The 19,705-nt window shown below is 44.6% G+C and overlaps 1 protein-coding gene across 3 annotated transcripts in view; it reads right to left on the bottom strand.

Moving 5' to 3' along the window:
- Positions 1 to 19,705, bottom strand: part of gse1b (Gse1 coiled-coil protein b) — a 569,714-nt gene that overhangs the window by 407,915 nt on the left and 142,094 nt on the right. The window contains exon 1 of one of the 3 annotated variants that reach the window (XM_052028487.1): positions 8,842 to 9,016. The exons of the other annotated variants lie outside the window; for them this stretch is intronic. The gene's annotated coding sequence lies outside the window, so the exon portion shown is untranslated. Of the gene's footprint in view, positions 1 to 8,841; positions 9,017 to 19,705 lie in introns of those variants that run through there. 3 annotated transcript variants of the gene reach the window in all.

Here is a 19,705-nt window from a genome sequence, read left to right as displayed (position 1 = left end):
CACTGATGGTCACGGCCAATACTGTACTGGGCGAGCGTTGAAGATGTGACTGAAGGCAGAGCAGGGTGCTACAGGACCTCCTCTCTCTACCCAATTGAATCGAAGGCCTTTATTGCAGCTTCTCAGAATTCACCAGCAGCTCTGGAGACTGTGGTCATTGGGTCACTGAGGGTGCCACTGGACAGGAACACGGCTCCCACCTCCCAGCCATTTCTATCAGACATGACTACAGTGGTGGATCTGGTGGACAGCGGGGAGAGGGCTAAGGAAATTTCAGCCTGAGAAGATGGGTGTGATTCATGGCCCAAATCTAGGGTCGTCACTAACTTTAGGAAGAATCATGAAAGACAACTCCGCAGCTTCTTGCACGGTTCAATGCATCCACAGTTGATCGCCCCACTTCCTCCCTCTCCTTCTTGCAAACTTCCTTAAAAGCTGCCTCCCCAAGCAATCTCCCAGACACCATCCATAAGTGTGTCCTTCACAGCCTGCTGCACCTGCTTCCCATTTCATACGGTGCTGAGAGCCACTGTCAGAACCTAACCTGGTATTATATGTGGCAGCTCCACCCAGGGTCTTGGGAGGATGGGAGAAGGGTACGTGCAGGATGGAGGGTAGATAACACTTGCTCTGCCACAGGTCAAAGCCAGCATAGAGGGAGCCCAGGCTTGTAAACTGGATAAAGCAAGTTGGTATTGTGTTTCCAGTTGGAAATTGGAGTTAATACTGTGTAATTTTAAACAAAGAATATACAGGAATATCTATAGCCTTAACAATATACAATAATGTTGATCTACAACAAAACAAGAAAATAGGAGCAGAAGTAGGCCATTTGGACTCTCAAGCCTGCACTGACATTCAAATACAATCATGGCTGATCTGCCTAAGGCCACATCTACTCTTCTCTATCAGTTCCCCACAGCCCTCAATTTCCCGATCTTCTCGAAAATTTGTCCACCTCCTCTTTAAATATCCCCAAAGATCTAGCCTCCTCAACCCTCTAGGGTCAAGAATTCCAGAGATTCCTCACAAGAGATACTACAGAAAGCAAACCATAGTTTTGGACCTTTTGTTGGCTTCATACATGTAGTTGAATATTCTGATCATGCACATCTATGTACAGAGAGATTTCATCTTTCATAAATTGGACATCCGTGCAGTTTACAATCCCATAGGTCATTGCTGACTTCCAATAATATCAAGTTACACTTGACCGAATCCCTTGCAATACTCAAAGGCAACTTCAATAGGAACCCCATGCATTTACTTGTTCACAGGCTGTGGATAGCAATGGAAAGGCCAGAAGTTATTGTCCATCCATAATTACCCTCAGGAGGCAGTTTCACAAGTGGTTGTGAAATCACATGACAGGACTAATTCCCTGAAAGATGTAAAAACCAGATGGATTTTAACATCCAGTAGTTTCATCACACCCGAATATTTTTATTAAAACCAGAGATTTACTTAAATTCTTGAATTTAAATTCCAGAGCCATTATGGTGGGAGTGAACACTTGTCTCCAAGTCAAAAGTCCAGACTTCCCGACACCACCCATGCAACTTAACCACTGTGCTAATGTAATCAAGGTGGAAAACCAAGTCACAAGGGAAAATCATGCCGGCATGTGTTATTAGAAACCACCAAAACTGGAAGCCAAATTAATAGGTTTTGTCTTTGTGAAATGGTTTGCCAATATAAATGTTCTTTTTATTTAAAATTACATGCCTCAATGCTGGAATTATTTTGTAATCCATTGTCACATCACCTGAGCACCAAGTCAGGAGAATGTATGTAATAGGAACAGGGGTAAGTTAAAGTCCCCTTGAGCCTGTTCTGCCATTCAGTAAGATCATGGCTGATCTGATCTCAGCCTCAGCTCCTCTTTCCTGTCTGTTCTCCATAACACTTGACTCCCCTAAGGTCCAAAGGTCTGCCTCTCTTAGCCTTAAAGATAATCCATGATTCAACCAGAGAATTCCAGAGACTCATAACTCTCTGAGAAAAGAAATTCCTCTCATCTCCATCTTAAATGAATTACCCCAATTCTGAAAATATTGGTAAATTGGCTTATTATTGTCACATGTACTGAGGTACAGTAAAAAAAACTTTGTTTTGCATTCCATCCATACAGATCATTTCATCAGTACATTGAGGTAGTACAAGGAAAAACAATAACAGAATGCAGAATAAAGTGTTACAGTTACATAACGAGGTAGATTATGAGGTCAAGAGTCCATTTTATCATAGGAGGGGACCATTTGATAGTCTTATAACAGCAGGATAGAAGCTGTTCTTGAGCCTGGTGGTACGTGCTTTCAGGCTCTTGTATCTTCTGCCCGATGGGAGAGGGGAGAAGAGCGAATGTCCAGGGTGGGTGGGGTCTTTGATTATGTTGGCTGCTTTACCGAGGCAGTGAGTAGTGTAGACATGCGCCCTGGTTCTAGATTCCTCCACAAGAGCAAACTCCCTCACAACATTTAATTTATCAAGTGCCTTTCAAATCTTAAATGTTTCAATAAGACCATCTTTCATTCTTCTGAACCCTCCAACGTGTACAGGTCCAACTTGTTCGACCTTTCATTGTAGTACAACCCTTTCATTGTAGTACAACCCTTTCATTCCAGGAATCAATCTTGTCCTGCCTCCAATGCAAGGATACCCCTTTTCAAGCAAGGATTCAAGGTGGCTCAAGACCGCCCCCCCCCACCACCACCCCCCCCCCCCCCCACAATGCATGAGTTTACAGTTTCCTCTTCAGTCTCTAGGCCATCAACGAGAACAGACCTAATACTGTAAAACATCCCAAACTGGTTCACAGGACTGAATGTGAAACAAAATCTGACACCCAGACATGCAAGGTGACAAGTGACCAAAGGCTTAGTTTTAAAGACCATCTTGAGAGAGGAAAAAGAGATGGCCTTTCAAGTATTCCGGAGGTTAAGGCCTTGGCAGCTGCAACTGATGGAGTGATTTCATGCAGGATGATCAAGAGGTTAGAACTGGAAGACTGCAGATACCTTCAATGACTATAGGTCAGTGGAGATTACCCAGGTGGGGAGGGACAGGACAATGAAGGAGTTTACAAACAAGGATGAGGACTTAAAAAAACCTAAGCACTGCTTTACTGGGAGTCAGCATGGGCCAGTAAGCACAGATGTGTGAACCAGACTAGGTGGAAGTTAGGGCACAAGCAGCAGAGCTTGAAGGATCTTGAGGGGGGCAGATGAGAAGTGTGGTGGGATAAAATGTCCAGAGAGATGGAGATAGAGATATTTAGGAAGCCAATCGCAGGGCTCAGGGCCATCAGGAGAGGTTGGACAAACTTGGGCTCTTTTCTGTGGAGCGGCAGAGGCTGAGGGGTGATCTGTTGGAAGTGTATAAAATTATGAGGGGCATAGATAGGGTGGACAAGCAATATCTTTTTCCCATTATTGGGCGATCCAATACCAGATGGCATGCATTTAAGGTGAGAGGGGGTAGGTTCAAAACAGACGTGGGGGGTACGTTTTTTACTGGGAGAGTGGTGGATGCCTGGAATGCGTTGCCTGATAGGGTGGTGGAGGCAAATTCATTGGGGCTTTTAAGGGGGGCTTGGATGGGCACATGAATGAGAGGAAAATAGAGGGATATGGGCATTCTGTAGGTAGGAGGGATTAGCTATGTTGGCACATTGTGGGCCGAAGGGCCTGTTCTGTGCTGTACTATGTTCTATTTTGTTGTATGTGGACTCTTGCTATGCTAATCTCCAGTTTCCAGCAGTCCTGTAATACCTTCGCAATGCTATTTTCCATGGGTAAGCACTGATATCCAAGCATCTGACTGATGGGTGATCTGGAGTGAAAGGTAACAAGGCTGTGCCAATCACTGAATGCCAACCCATTGATCAGGTTGTGAATTACTACCCTTTCAACTGAGATGTTATCCATGGCCCTGTGTGCCATCTCTGGAGCATAATGAGAATCCTGCAACGGTATGTTGAACAGGGACAGGGTCCGAGCCCACATTACCAAATCACAAGGTGGACACGAGTTCAAGTACCACCATAGAGGGTGAAAGCAGAAATTTGGTTAATTAAACAAATCAGGAATTTTAAAAAAAATAGTAAACCTGACTGATTTGAAAACCCTTGACGGGGTTCACTAATAGAAGGAAATCTGTTGTTCCTCCCCTGTCTGGCCGATGTGTAACCTGAGACCCAGTACAATATGCTTCGTTATTAAATGCTCTCTGATCTGACTTAGCAATCCACTCTATTCTTAAGGAGGTGGCTCACTGCCACCTTCCCAAGGGCAGTTTGGGATAACCAATAAAAGCCAGCCTTGCCGATGACACTCACATCCTGGGAATGTTTTGTTTTAAAAAAGGGCTTAAAACCCTTCAGTTTGAACTCTCCTGACCTCATGATATAACCTTATGGGCATAGATCAGTGTGAATGTATGAAAAGTTGGGAATATATCTGATGTTCAGCTAAGAGCATTTTGAAATGCAACATGTCCCTATATCCACACAACAGAGAAAGTCTATGCTGGCTCACAGAGCAATCCTATCACCCCACCAATCCTCCCTGTAACCTATTCTCCCTGTATACCCATCAACACCTCCCACATTCCACTACTCACCTACACTAGGGGCACCTTAGAGTGGCCATGTGACCTAGCAATCAGTACATATTGGAGATGTGGGAGGGAACCCACGTGTTCACGGGGAGAACGTGCAAGCTATGCACAGAGAACTCCAGAGGTCAGGATTGAATGCAAGTTGCAGGTGCTGTGGGGCAGCAGCTCGATGGGTTGAATCACTGTTCTCACAAGCTCTCCTAATAGAATGGACAGCAACTGCCTCCACCTATGTGACTGAGCTACACAAACTTGGACAATTGGGGACCAACTCAATGGGCTGGGACAATTGAACTCAGTACCCCTTACAAGGCACAATGATAATTATCCAAGCTTCCTGTTGCTGAGCACGAGATGAGAACTAGATGCACTTTCTGCTTCAGCCAATCCGCTCCCCCTAGGTTCACATGGAAACTTGAACAGGGTCTGCAAAAAGTAGCCCCTACATCCCCACCAACCAGAGTTGATCACGATATCGAGTATAAGAGTAAGGAGGTCACGTTGTAGCATATACAACTTTGGTTAGGCTGCATTTGAAGTATTGTTGCATTTCTGGTTGCCCCATTATAGGAAGGATGTGGATGCTTTGGAAAGGGTGCAGAAAAGGTTTACCAGGATGCTGCCTGGATTAGAGGGTATGATCTACAAGGAGAGGTTGGACAAACTTGGGTTATTTTCTCTGGAGTGTCGGAGGCTGAGGGGAGACCTGATAGAAGTTTATAAGATTATGAGAGACATAGACAGGAAAGACAGTCAGAATCTTTTTCCCCAGGGGAGAAAGGTCAATTACTAGAGGACATGCATTCAAGGTGAGAGGGGGAAAAGTTTAAAGGAGATGTGCAGGGGAAGTTTCTTTTACACAGAGAGTGGTGAGTGCCAGGGGTGGTGGTAGAAGCAGATACAATAGTGACATTTAAGAGGCATTTAGACAGACACGTGAATATGCAGGGAAAGGAGGGATATAGATCATTTTCAGGCAGAAGAGATTCATTTGGCATCGTGTTCAATGCAGACATCATGGGCTGAAGGGCCTGTTCCTGTGCTGCACTGTTCTATGTTGTTCTAAGCACGTTCAGGTGTCAGTATGACCTTGGGTTTGAGTCCCACTCCGGAGACTTGAGGACAAGTTGTAGGCTGACATGTGGGTAAAAAGGGTTGATGAGGTACAGATCTGCTCTGATCTGCTGAGTGGCTCAGGGAGTTGATAGTCCTGCTCTTTCTATAACATGCCAATGTCCCATCGTTAGAGCAGCCTCTTTCTGGATAAGCATTAAACTGGGCCTCGCCTTCCCTCCTAGGTGGGAATAAAAAAGACATCAGAGAAAAACGAGGGGATTCACCCAATTGACCTCAACTCATGTCAATAAAAGCAATGATAGATCCATCGTTTCAGTCTAGCAGAACTTGTTTCTTCCCACCTTAGCTCTGATCTTCCTCTTGTTGTACAAGCTCTTCCCACTTACATTCACAACATCTCTAATGCCATCCATCACTTTCACAGTTTCTAGTTTCCTGATCCCATCTCACTCATTTTCACCATGGATGTCCAGTTGCTCTGCACCTCTATCCCACATCAGGAGAACCTGAGGGCTCATCGTTATTTTCCTTAAGCAGAGACCCACCCAGACCACCATCACCTTCCTTCGCCTGGCTGAACTCATTCACACATTGAACAGCTGTTCCGTTAGCTCCACTCAGTTCCTCCAAATTAACGATGTAGCTATGGAAACCAGCTTGGGTCCAAGCTATGTCGGTCTCTTTGCAGGATGTGTGGAGCAGATCTTGTTTCAGATCAAATCATGCTTCCTCCCTCCTTGCTATTTCTGGTACAACTGCAGCTACCTCCTGCACTCATTCAGATCTCCAAAGTTTCATTAACTTTCCACCACACTCTCACTTTCACAAGGTCCGTCTCTGACTCATCCCTTCCCTTTCTCAACTTCTCTATTTACATTTCAGGGGATTGGTCTGCGACCAATATCCATTACAAGCCCACAGAATAACGCAGTTATGTGGATGCAGTGGGCAGAAGGGCCTGTTTTTCCATGCTGTATGACTCTATGACACTACCTCACCTAAACCTCCAGTTTCCTTTAAGGACTCCATCCCATTTTCTCAATGTCTACAGCTCCCTCGAATCTGAGGACGACACACTTCACATCAGAGCTTCCGAGATGGCTTCCTTTCTTTATCCATGTTTTTCACTCTACCGTAGTTGATAGGGTTCTCAACTGCGTCTGTTCCATTTCTGACATGTACATTTTTACTTACTAGGGCACAGAAGGAGGCCATTCAGCCCATCGAGTCCATGCCAGATGCCAGCAGCACAATCCCATCAGTCCATTCCCTTTCTCTTTTCCGTTGTAGCCTCTCTTCCCACCAAGGACACAATAAGGCCCCTTTGCCCTCACCTTCCACCCCATCAGCTCCCACATGCAATGGATCGCTCACCGCGATTTCTGCCGCCTTCAATATGATGCCATCACCAAATACTTCTTTCCCTCCCATTCTTGTTCAGCATCCTGAGGGTCTGTTCCCTCTACAAATCCCTGGCTCTTCCTTCCATCTCCACCAACACCCATTTTCTTATCTTGATTTCTAACTTTTCCTAGTTCTGAAGAAAGGTTAAGTTTGCTTCTCTCTCCACTTATGCTGCCTGACCTTCTGAAAATTTTCAACATTTTCTTTTTATTTCCCTAAAATCAGATAATCTGGTACTTATCTCAGTGCTGTTTCCTCAACACCTGAACTGCACAGAGGGGTTGCCATAGGGTAATACAGCACGGAAACAGGCCATTCGGCCCAACTCGTCCTTGCTGACCAAGTTGCCCATCTAAACAAGTCCCATTTGCCTACATTTGCTCCATATCCCTCTGAACCTTTCCTATCCATGTACCTGTCCAAGTGTCTTTTAAGTGTTGTTCTTGTACCTGCCTCAACCACTCCCTCTGGCAGAACATTCCACATGTGCAACACTCCCTGCATGAAGAAGTTGCCCCTCAGGTCCCTTCTAAATCTTCCCTTCTCACCTTTGGGGCAACAAACAATCTGCAGGACGAACTCAGTGGTTCAATTTCTTTCAGCAGATCGTGTGTTTCTCCAGATTCCAGCATCTGCAGTCTCCTGTGTCTCCCCCGAGTTTCCCATTTCCCTGGGAAAAAGACGGTGTGCGTTCACCCCATCATGATTTTAAATACCTCTATAAGGTCACCCCTCAGTCTCCTACGCTCCAGTGAATAAAGTCCTAGCCTGCCCAACCTCTCCCTATAACTAAGGGCCTCGAGTCACATTTCAGTCATTACAAAAGTGGACTACATTCCCAAAAAGAAAGCTGCATCATCTGTCAGGCTTTTCGGGACATTGTGTGAGGCGCGATAGAAATGCAGAGAGGAGCCAAGGAAACGGAGGAGAATAAGACCGAGTAGCAAACACGCGCCTTGCAACGAACTGTGCCAAACAGTAATCAGCTCAGAGCAAGTGAACAGGGAGAGGGGCTCGGATGCAAAGAGCCTCTCCCGGCGAGCATGCAGAAATGTTGGCAGTACCAAGCCCCTCCTCCAAAGGCTGCAACTTTGTCTGGGCCGTCAAGCCCAGGCAGTTCATAGAAAACGCTGATTTCAAAACCGGCAGGCGCCTCCTTGATCTCTGCAACCTGTAACTCTGCAGAAATCCCCGCTTCAGACTTTGCTGCGGTCTCCACTGTCATCCCGGCCACATCACCCTTTCAAGCAATCTGCTCCCGCATGTAACGAACACAGTTCGCCGACAACACACTTCGCAGTTGCTTCTATGCAACATCTCACCAAACGGGCAAACGTTAAACTCGTCAGCATACGGAGTTAGCCTTTAAGTGTCTGCCAGCTGGATTCACTGATAAAGTAAATTGTATTATCCACACCGAGGCAGCAAAGGGACACAGGGTAGGATGTAAAATCTTCAAATGATAAGGCAGCTGAACGTGGAATGAATAAGCTACAAGGGTTAAAATACACCCTGGGTGCCTACTGTTCTGTTAGTGGCATGCAGCAATGGACTCACTTCTAGCTGCATCTTAATATTTAACCAGCTTGAGGACAGAGCCACTTCAACAGGTAGCTGAGTCAAAACTTTTCCACAGTACCTTAAATCCCCATCTTTAACCTTCAACAAAGGGAATCAGCAATCAAACACATAAGTAGGTTCACTGGTAACTTTGCAAATAAGAAGCAGCAAGCTTTGTCTCACCTGCAATCAAGCTCCCACAACCAGCTGCATCCAAATGAATCCCTCAGTCGGGTAGTAAATCTCTCCCTCTCTCTCTCGTTATCGATATGTATTGTACGTATACATATATAGATAACAAAAATACTCTAATTTGTCTAAAAGCAGAGCACAGGGACCAACCTCGGGGCTTTTGCTGGTTACACACTGGACTTACAGAGGAAAATCAGGGACAGCGAGGCAGAGCTGACACAACAAAGAACTAGTGAAAACAAAAGAAACATATGGCTCCAGTAGCAAAAGCTTGTAAATTAAACATAAAGAGGAGATTAGATAATGAATGTGTATTCACATGCAGAGTTCTGCCTGAGGTGGAAGCTACCATCTCAGTGGGGGGAAGACCAGTGGCTCTCACGGGAGAGATTCACAGCACAAAGGACTCGCTTACTGCAACCCCAACCCTGGCCTTCGGGTTCTCCGGGCTACCAACTGCAGCAGAAAGGGTCGCCAGTTTTTGTTTGGCTGGTGACACCAATGTGAGGTTTGCAATCAGAAGGGGACTACCTGCACTGTGAAATTCACTGCTCCACCACAAACACACCAGCTGCTCCGGGCATATGCAGAGTTGGACTCCTGATGCCTAATAGGATTATAAAACTCTACTTTCTGCTGGGCTTTGTGAGAAGCCACTTGTACCCCAGGCCCATCGATAACTTGTCCTGACTAATTCATCCTGTCTCCCTTCAGCCCTGCTTTTTTTGTTTCTCCTTTTAACAAATGCACAAATTATTTTTTTAGGCAGAAATGAAACCACCCATTCGTTTCAGACATTGTGCCTTGAAATTGTGACAGCGTGTCAGTCAGTGAGACAAACTGACCTCCTTCACAGAGGCAGGTGAAGACCACACCACACAAAACATTAGCTATTTCCTTCCGTCATTTCAGCTGCCAAGACACAAAACTTGGAAGCTGTGGTTCTTTTGTTAAGTAGCTTCACTTTCCCCTACAACTCGCACAAGGGAGCACACACATGCATATACACACACACTTTCACAAACAAACATACACATTTATGCACAGACACAATTACATACCCTATATTCACACATCCGTACAATGCGCTCTCACATACACAACACTCATACACACTCCAAAAAGACACCTAAACATATAGATACACCAACTCAGTCATGAGCTCCCATGCACACACATAGACATAAAGTCAGACATAAACACAAAGGCGCATTCTCACATACATTCCACATCACAAGTAAGGAAGTGCAGTGAGCCATTGGGACAGACTACAACTTAGATTCTTTCTCTAATCCTCTCCACCTTTATATTCCCTCTCCTCATTATAACTTCCTTTTTACAAACATTTGACTCAGTGGTAAAAGTAGACCACTCCGTATCTTGAGGCTGCTGTGCCACTGACTGAGATCGTAGCTGACCTGACTGTAACTTCAACTGAGCACTCCTGCAGTAACCTTTCACCCCTCGCTGATCAAGAATTTATCTGCTTCTGCATTAACCGTATTCCAAATTCTGCTTCTGCTACCCTTTCAAGTTCAAGTTTACCGTCATTATACACTCAGTATAAATGCCATGAAAATTAGCTGTTTGCAGCAGCAGCACAGTACAGTACCAACACGACAAGCGGCAGAAGAGCTGGCAGAGCTCTCTGGAGCAGCGGAGGCTGAGGGTTGATCTATTGGAAGTGTATAAAATTATGAGGGGCAGAGACAGGGTGGACAAGCAATATCTTTTTCCCATTATTGAGTGATCCAATACCAGAGGGCATGCATTTAAGGTGAGAGGGGGTAGGTTCAGAACAGACGTGAGGGGTACGTTTTTTACTCAGAGAGTGGTGGATGCCTGGAATGCATTGCCTGATAGGGTGGTGGAGGCAAACTCATTGGGGGCTTTTAAGAGGGGCTTGGATGGGCACATGAATGAGAGGAAAATGGAGGGATATGGGCATTCTGTAGGTAGGAGGGATTAGTAATGTCAGCATAACATTGTGGGCCGAAGGGCCTGTTCTGTGCTGTACTGTTCTATGTTCTATGACAAACATACATTAATAAAAACTTAAATTAACATAAGTTCAAAGACTCACAACCATCTAAGAGAAAGAAATGCCCCATCTCTGACTTAAATGGGTGACCCCTCATTTTTTAAACAATGACCCCTAGTTCCAGATTGTCCCACAAGAGAAGATATCTTTGCATCCACCCTGTCAAGACCACTCAGGATCTCAGTACCAAGCTTTTGCCATTTGTCTGCTTAATGTCGCTTGGCTTCAAATTTTGATTACAAGCAAGTGTGAAGTGCCCTGGGGTGTTTTACTGTGTTAAAGATGTTATAGAAATGCAAAATGTTGTTGTTGGAAAGATGCTTTGCAATAGGAGTAAACTCTTCACCCCTCACTAGCTCTTTCTTGGCCTGAATCTGACCAGACTACTCAATTCCTTATCCTGACCTCACGATCTACCTTGTTGTGACCTTGCACCTTATTGCACTGCACTTTCTCTGTGGCTGTGACACTTTACACTGTACTGTTATTGTTTTTACCTGTACTACACCAATGCGCTCTGTACTAACTCAATGTAACTGCACTGTGTAATGAATTGACCTATACAATCGGTACGCAAGACAAGTTTTTCACTGTACCTTGGTACAAGTGACAATAATAAACCAATACCAATACCTACATCTCTGGCTGTGAAGACATTAGGAGGCTATATTGATGCAAGTTCTTCCTTTCTCAGCATCACTGTTGAAATCGGCTTGTCGTGAATTTGTGCCAGTTCCTCACAAACTTGGCCGGTTTGCTTTATAACCTTCAAAGACCTACCCAGCTTATGTACTGGGGCACATGTCAAGTCAGACAGAGAAATGTGTGGCTAGAAACTGGGCTCCTTTTTGGAATGGTAAATAAACTGCACACAGCACCAATATCCAACCAAATTGCTCATAAAAATTTGTGAAATTGGTTTAAAATGTTACAAAATGTGTTAAGAGCAGCTTTATAAAGCTCTGCACACAGAATCATGTGCTAAAAGCAGGAGCTGGGCAACTGCAGCCAGAGAATCACACAGAATGGAGCCAAGCCCATCAGCCCACTGCATCAGCACCGACTGTCAAGCACCCATTTACACCAGTCCCATTGTCCTTTCACATCCCCATCAACTGTCCACTCTCCCCGATATGCTAACCCTACACCCTAACCTGCCTGCACTACGGGCAATTCTACAGTAGGTAATTAACCTAGCAACCTGTGTGTCCACACAGACAGCACCAGAGGCCAGGATCGAACCTGGAGCTGTGCAGCAACAGCACTAACCACTGCACCACTGAGGAACTGTATGCAAGGGTCACAAATGCCACATTAAGGTATAAACACAGTACATGCTGGAAATACTCAGCAAACCAAGCCGTATCGGTCGGGGGGGGGGGGGGGGCAGAGAGAGAGAGAGAGAGATGATGTGCGCAAGAAGTGATGACATCAATGTCACAATGCTAACCCTCTAATCAGTGCCTCATTGCTGATCCCTGCACACTGTTCCTAGCTTCTCTGAGTACCCAAAAGCTCCAATTTAAGTCGGTGAGGAAGCAATGTCACTTGGGGTGATGCTGGGAACACGTCCATTGCTCTTAGGTGAATTGTGCAAATGGGCCAACTTCCCCAAAGCCAGAACTTCATGGCCCAACCTGGTTAAAACTCAGTTAATGCAAAATTTGCACATGAATAATAGGCACTAATGGTCCGAATTTCTAGTTTGCAGATTATTTTCTTTTATTTGAAAACAAGTGGGGGGGTGGGGGGGTGGGGGGGTGGAGTAACCTCGTGCTCGGGAATTTTTGAGGTGTATAATTTCCCTATAAATGTACATCTGACCTCAGTTCAAAGTCAAAGTTTCCAATCTTGCATTTCCACACAATGTGAGCCTTCACCTAGTGTTAACCCATGATGGGAGAGTTATTATAACTGTTGTTTGGTTTAGGTGGATGCCCAAAAGTTTATGCTCCAGGTCACTGCTGGTGACATGTATTGCTTCTTTGACCAATACTTAACCCATGATCAACATCACTGGAACAGATTACCCAGTCATTAACATCGTTGTTTGTGGGAGCTTGCTGTGTGCAAATTGGGGGCTGTTTCCTACATTAAAAGAGTGTCTGTGCTTCAGACAGACTTCTTTGAGATGTACAGAAATGATTAAAGATGCTATAGAAATGAAGGCTTCTCTTTCAACATCCAACAGTGAAATTAGAATGAACAGCATGCTGCAGCCTGAAGAATGAGAGCTGACATTAAAGCAACCTTTCAAAAACATTTAATTCTGATGATTTATTCAAAATCAATCAGTGACCACAAATAGCAAGACCATCAGAGCCTTTTTTTGTTCTTGGGTAATTAATGCTAGGATTGTGTTTTCTTTTACAATAAATTTCAGTTTTATGATTTCCTCCCTGTTCCCCTCAGTCCAGAGACTCCAGCCACCCTCCAGTACCACATCAACGAGCTCATCCTCTATGAAAGAGCTCCAGCAGTGAGCCTTCGTCAACTACTCAACCCTGAGAGGCATCACACTTCCAGCCAAACAAATTACCACTCAATCAGCTCTCCCCATAAGCCCCATCCAAAACAAGAAATTCAAGACTGGGTCAGTTTCAACTATGACATTCCCTCACAATCCAACAGCAACACAGGAACCGAAGCAGCCCTTCAACCTTGACCGTCTGCCGTACGTTCTGGATCTGCACCTCAACTCCATTTGGCCACCATTGCTTCATACATATTGATGCCTGTAACTAACAAAAATCAGCTGAACTTTTCAACTGATGCCTCCCACCCTGCACCCACACAGTGACCACAAACTTTTGCAACTCAGACACACCATCCTTCTAGTGAAAAAAAATGCTTCTTGATTTTGCTTCTAAGGGCCCCACTCACATCTTAAGATTGTGTCCTTTTGTCTGGAACTCAAGGCTTCATTCTGGTATTAATTAAGTGAATTTGTGATGTGTTGAAGTACAACACTAAAATTCAACGCATCAGTCCAGGCAGACTCTGCCTGTACTCTGTACAACTGAAGCATCACTTCCTCCCCTTCACACTGCACACCCTTAGGGCAAAGGCCAACACTCCATGAGCCTTTTCGACCTTTGGCACCTATGCACCTGTTTTAAATTATTTGTGTACTGAGATACCAAAATCCATTGGCTCCGTCAAGGTTCCTGACAGAAAGTCTCCTTGATCCAGAGAGGATGATTTCACACTTCCCTACATTTCAAAACCAATACAGGGTTAGGAATAGGTTATTCAGCCCCTCGACACTATTCTACCATTCAACGGAGTTCAAGGATTCTGGTAAAGCCAGAAGTTGTTACCCTTACCTTACTGCCCTTGAGAAAGTGGTAGTTTGACACCACCTTAAACCACTGCAATCCATTTGCGATAGCCTTCTCCACTTGTTTTATCTCTCCCTGATTCTTTGTAACTTTTCACATCCATCAAGGAAATGAATTGCATGCCTACATTAATTCGGTTGAAAATTTGGATTTGGAACTCTCTACTCCTTTATCCAAGTCATTGACATGTCAGGTGTCAATATGTCAATGGCTTGGAATCCCTAGGAAATGTCAACTCTCCAATCTTGCCAAGAGGAAATACTTGCTTTGACCCTCCTTTCTGGCCTCTACTTCACAACCAATTCCCAACCCATATCACAAATTACCTCCAACTTTGGGAACTGTTTTCTCATGCAAATTCTCTTGTAGTACTTTATCAAAAGCGTATTGGGAATCCATATCACGGTAGTGTAGTGGTTAGCGCAATGCTATTACAGCACCAGTGACCCGGGTTTAAATCCCACCACTGTAAGGAGTTTGTATGTTCTCCCTGTGTCTCCGTGGGTTTCCTCCGGGTGTTGCAGTTTTCTCCCACATTCCAAAGACATACGGGTTAGGAAGTTGTGGGCAGGCTATGTTGGCGCTGGAAACGTGGCGACACTTGTGGGCTGCCCCCAGAACACTCTACGCAAAATATGCATTTCACTGTGTGTTTCAATGTACATGTGACCAATAAAGATATCTTATCTTATTTTATCACCCACATCCATAGACTTTCCCCTGTCCAGTATGTTAATTATCTCCTTGAATACATGAGCATTGTTTCACAAGTCCATGTTGGCTCTCTGTGATCAGTACACACATATTCATGTGTTCTCTTCCTTTGGCCCTGATAATGAATTCCAGTAACTAACCCAAAAGTATGGTTGAACTGAGAGGTCAATAACTTCTTAGTTTCATATTCTGATTATCTTTCCCACCTCCTCAGTGGAAGGAGATGGGAAAACACACAATTTTGGAAGGTACCAACCAATGGAAACGGAACAGTTATAATAGGATAGAAAATAAATTGAATTGGAGGCACAGACCTCCAAGTATGAACCTATAACAGATTGGATAATCTTTCAAAATCTCTTCAACTCTTCTCTGTTGAACTCAATGTAGATGTTTTGTTAAAGTGTGAGCACTGATGATGCCATCAGAGAAACTATTTTGTATTAAGTAATGAACCCAGCAGGGATTGGGTAGTTGAAACACAGCAGACACTACTGAGCTCTCCTACAGATGTTGTTACACTTCCCTAATTTACCACACCAAACCTAATTACAGAGGGAGTTTGGGGAACAGTGTACCCAGCTTTCAACACACAGACCAAGGGAAAACTCAAGTTTTAACAAAGGATCACTCAAGACATGCTGCATCAAAGCCTTCCTTAAATAATAGGTGAATACTGAATCTCAGAGATAATCAGATCGATTTAGAGCCAATTATATTTCTTGCCGGTTTATTTTACGTTCCCTTTCTTTCTCAATTTCTTGTTCATCCTTTGCTGAATGCCAAACACCCCCAATCCTTAAGCTTACTGTTTATTTGACAATTTTATAAGCCATTTCCTTTCATTTAATACTATCTTTAATTTCACCTGTAGCCTATAGATATTTTTCCTGATGTGTCTTTGTGCCTGTCTATTGCCATACACTGTAACTTAGCTTCCCAACCAACCTGCCCCTCATAACTTCATCATTTCCTCTGTTAAGACCAAAAACCTTGGTGCCAGATTGAACAACGTCACTTTCAGACTTAATGTAAATTATTGTTACTCTTTCCTGAGGGCTACTTTATAACAAGATCATTAATTAACCTCTTCTCATTGCATCATATTAGATCTGAAGTAGCTTGTTCCCCAGTTGGTTCCTCAATACACTGATCTGGAAATCTATCTGCGGTACATCCCAGGAATTATCTTATAGGTTGTTCTTCCTGACTTGATTTGCTCAGTCTATATGCAGACGATTATTGTCTCACCCTTGTTATACCATACTGCACATTACTACTGTTATTTGGATACCTAGAAACAACTCACACCAGCATTTTCTGCTGCTGTTAGCTTTACTCAAACTGATTGTAATTCATGATCAACATTTCTGATGCCAGCTTTTTTATAAATTCCAGATTTATTCAGTCTAAATCCCCCAGCTGCAATGTTATGTTTCAAACTCACATCTCCAAATGAGTGGCCCAAGCTTCTGGATACTAGCCCATTATACCATCACACGGACAAAGGAGGGTATTCACACTGACCCTTAAGCTCAATCTGAGGACATCTCCCTTCAGCATTTTGAACAGAAGTGGTTTCAGAGTGGGCACCCGTTAACAATAGCTGTATTGTAACCATTTTGTTTTAACACATGTTGGCTGTATCTCTGGCATTTATTGATCATCCAGAGGGCAGCCAAGATCCAATCACATTGCTGTGGGTCTGAAGATACACAGATCAGACAAGGTAAGGTTGGATGACTGAAGGACAGTTGGAACTACCCTGAAGGACAGTAATGAAACAGATGGGGTTTTATAATAATCACATATTTACGGTGTGCCGAAGGGCCTGTTTTGTGCTGTATGGTACATCATTACCTTATATAGAATTAATTAGCTGAATTTCCCAGCTCCGTGGGGAAATCGGAACTCAATCGTTAGTACAGGCACGTGACCTATCCTGATTATTAACTAGTCCAGTCATATAATCAATAAGCTACTGTATTCCTGACCTGTGTAGAGGAGAGCTGATGATGCCATTCATGTTAATTGACAGTAGGATGAATAATAATGGAGTCTGAGCAAGACAAAGCTGCACCTGCCTGCTTGGAGGCTGTTCCTCAGTCACAGACTCCCATTGTAGGCCGACACACCCAAACAAATCACCATCGTCACTGTAGCTGATCCAGGGAGAGATCAGGTAAGCACAGTCAGCACTGGCTCAATGCACACAAAATGCTGGAGGAACTCAGCAGGTCAGGCAGCATCTAGGGAAGGAAATAAACAGTCGATGTTTCGGGCCGTGACCCTTCATCAGGACTGGAATGGAAGTGGGCAGAAGCCAGAATAAAAGGGTAGGGGGAGGGGGCAGAGCACGAGCTGGTGGGTGATAGGTGAGTTCAGGTGAGAGGGGGAAGTGGAATGATGCGAGAAGCTGCGAGGTGATAGGTGGAAGAGGCAAAGGGCTGAAGAAGAAGGAATCCGGAGAAGAAGTAGACCATGGAATAAAGGGAAGGAGATGGGCAGGTCGTGAGGGTGGGGGAGAGGAAAGAGAAGGCATGAAGGGGCCACAGGAATGAGGGAAAACAAAGGGGAGAGGTTACCAGAGGTTAGAAGAATCGATGTTGATGCCATCAGGTTGGAGACTCCCAAGATGGAACATGAGGTGTTGTTCCTCCAACTTGTGTCAGGCCTCAACGTGGCAGTAGAGGAGGCCGTGGACAGACATGTCAGTGTGGGAATGGGAAGTGGAATTAAGATGGCTGGTCACCAGAAGATCCTGGCTGCTGTGGCAGACAGAGGGAAGGTGCTTGACTGGCTTAGAAAGTGTCTAACCCCTCGACTCTGGCCTCTCCCCCACACTACCTTCATCCTCTCTCCATCCAACCCTGTCTCCCCAAAACACAATATCGTGGGCTGAAGGGCCCATACTGTCCTGTACTGAAGCTGTGAGACAGTAAGCTATGTTCTTAAAAAGAATCATACAGCATAGAAGAAGGCCCTTGGCCTACTGAGTCTGCCGTACCAACCATCAAGCACCCATTTACACTAATCCCCTTTTATTCTCCCCACACTCCCATCAACTCCCCCCAGATTCTACCACTCACCGACACACTAAGGGGGGCAATTTACAGCAGCCAGTTAACCCACTGACACCGCATGATGTGGTAGGGAAACTGGAGCACCCAGAGGAGATCCATTCAGTCACAGGGAGAACATGCAAACTCCACACAGATCACACGCGAGTTCAGGATTGAATCCGGGTCACTGAAGCTGTGAGACAGTAAGCTCTGTTCGCTGCAGCACTGTGGTGCCCCAAATCTCTCTTCTTACCCAACACCTTGGCAGCTCAGTCCAGGAGGAAGTGGAAAACGAGATGTGTAACAAGCCCGCTGCCTCCTCCATAAAATACACAACCCTTTTCTGTCTTCGCCAACTTGCTCCCTTTCTCAACACACACTCCATTTAACATTGGCTCCCCAATTTTCTGTCTCCAGTGCTACCCCAGACCAGCACAGTGGGGCCAGAATGTAAGTGTTACATTGAAAAGGCTGCCAGCCACCAAATACTAAATATCCCCATCTCCTTTCCCCCTCACATCACTGCCCATATCCAGCTAATAAGGTAGCTAACCCTCTCTAGCCCCCCCACCCCCCAATTTTGCTGTATTTAATCCTGCTCTCAGAATTTCACACCTACAGTGTCCTTAGTTAGAGGGAAACCATACAAATAGACATACAACACTTAAACCTGCAAAAAGGGTGAGTTACAGCCCAATAATTTTACGTAAAACTCAAGGTTTCATAGACTGAAATGTTAGTCCAGAGGTAACAGGATGGGAATGAGATCTATCCATTTTATTGTAACTTCTATTATCTCTCACCTCTGTGATAAATCAACATAAAGTGTAATAGACCATTATTGTGAGAAATATCTTTGTTCTGCTGGTAACCATGGCAAAAAGTGTGTTGCCTCAACAAAAGGCAGGCTAGAGTCATATAAAAAGAAAAATAAAATCCTTAATAGAGCACATTTTCTTTTGGTGAGACTGCCTTTGGGAGACATACAGAGAGCAACTTACAGTGAAGAGCATTGAAGCGAAGCCTTTTTGTACAAACCACTTTTAAACTTTATATGTTACACCAGAGACTATTTACTGGTGAGAAGAGTGTAATAGACAAGTGTTCTATGCCTGGGGTGTGCATGTCATTTCTAAGGTGCTTTGACACAGGATGAGACCTTTGTAAATCTCTTGACTTCCTGAAGCTCTCGTCTCACACAGCTAGCTGCAAGTCAAATCTAAAACAGCTGTTACATACCATGTTATATAAGCTCATGATATATTGGACTCATGATGAAATGTATGCACAACTTATGCACTTGTATGGGAGCTGTCCCTGTTGTCCTAGCCAATAATTGACCTTCTACCGGGTTTTAGGAGCTTGCTGTGCCCAGATATTCTTCCACCTCTCCTACAATATTACAGTGGTTAAACCAGAAAATACTTCTTTGGCTGGGCTGTTAGGCAGACACGGTAATGTGGCGGTTAGCGTAACACTATTACAGCGCCAGCAACTTGGGTTCAATTCCGGCTGCTGTCTGTAAGGAGTTTGTTCGTTCTTCCCATGACTGCGTGGGTTTCCTTCGGGTGCTCCGGTTTCCGCCCACATTCCAAAGATGTATGGGTTAGGAAGTTGTGGGCATGCTATGTTGACACCGGAAGCATGGTGACAGTTGTGGGCTGCCCCCAGAACATTCTACGCAAAAAGATGTATTT

Source organism: Pristis pectinata, chromosome 13, assembly GCF_009764475.1.
Source record: "Pristis pectinata isolate sPriPec2 chromosome 13, sPriPec2.1.pri, whole genome shotgun sequence".
NCBI classification, from domain to species: Eukaryota; Metazoa; Chordata; class Chondrichthyes; order Rhinopristiformes; family Pristidae; genus Pristis; species Pristis pectinata.
The sequence above is the reverse complement of the archived record's forward strand: the minus strand, read 5'-3'. Positions and strand labels throughout refer to the sequence as shown.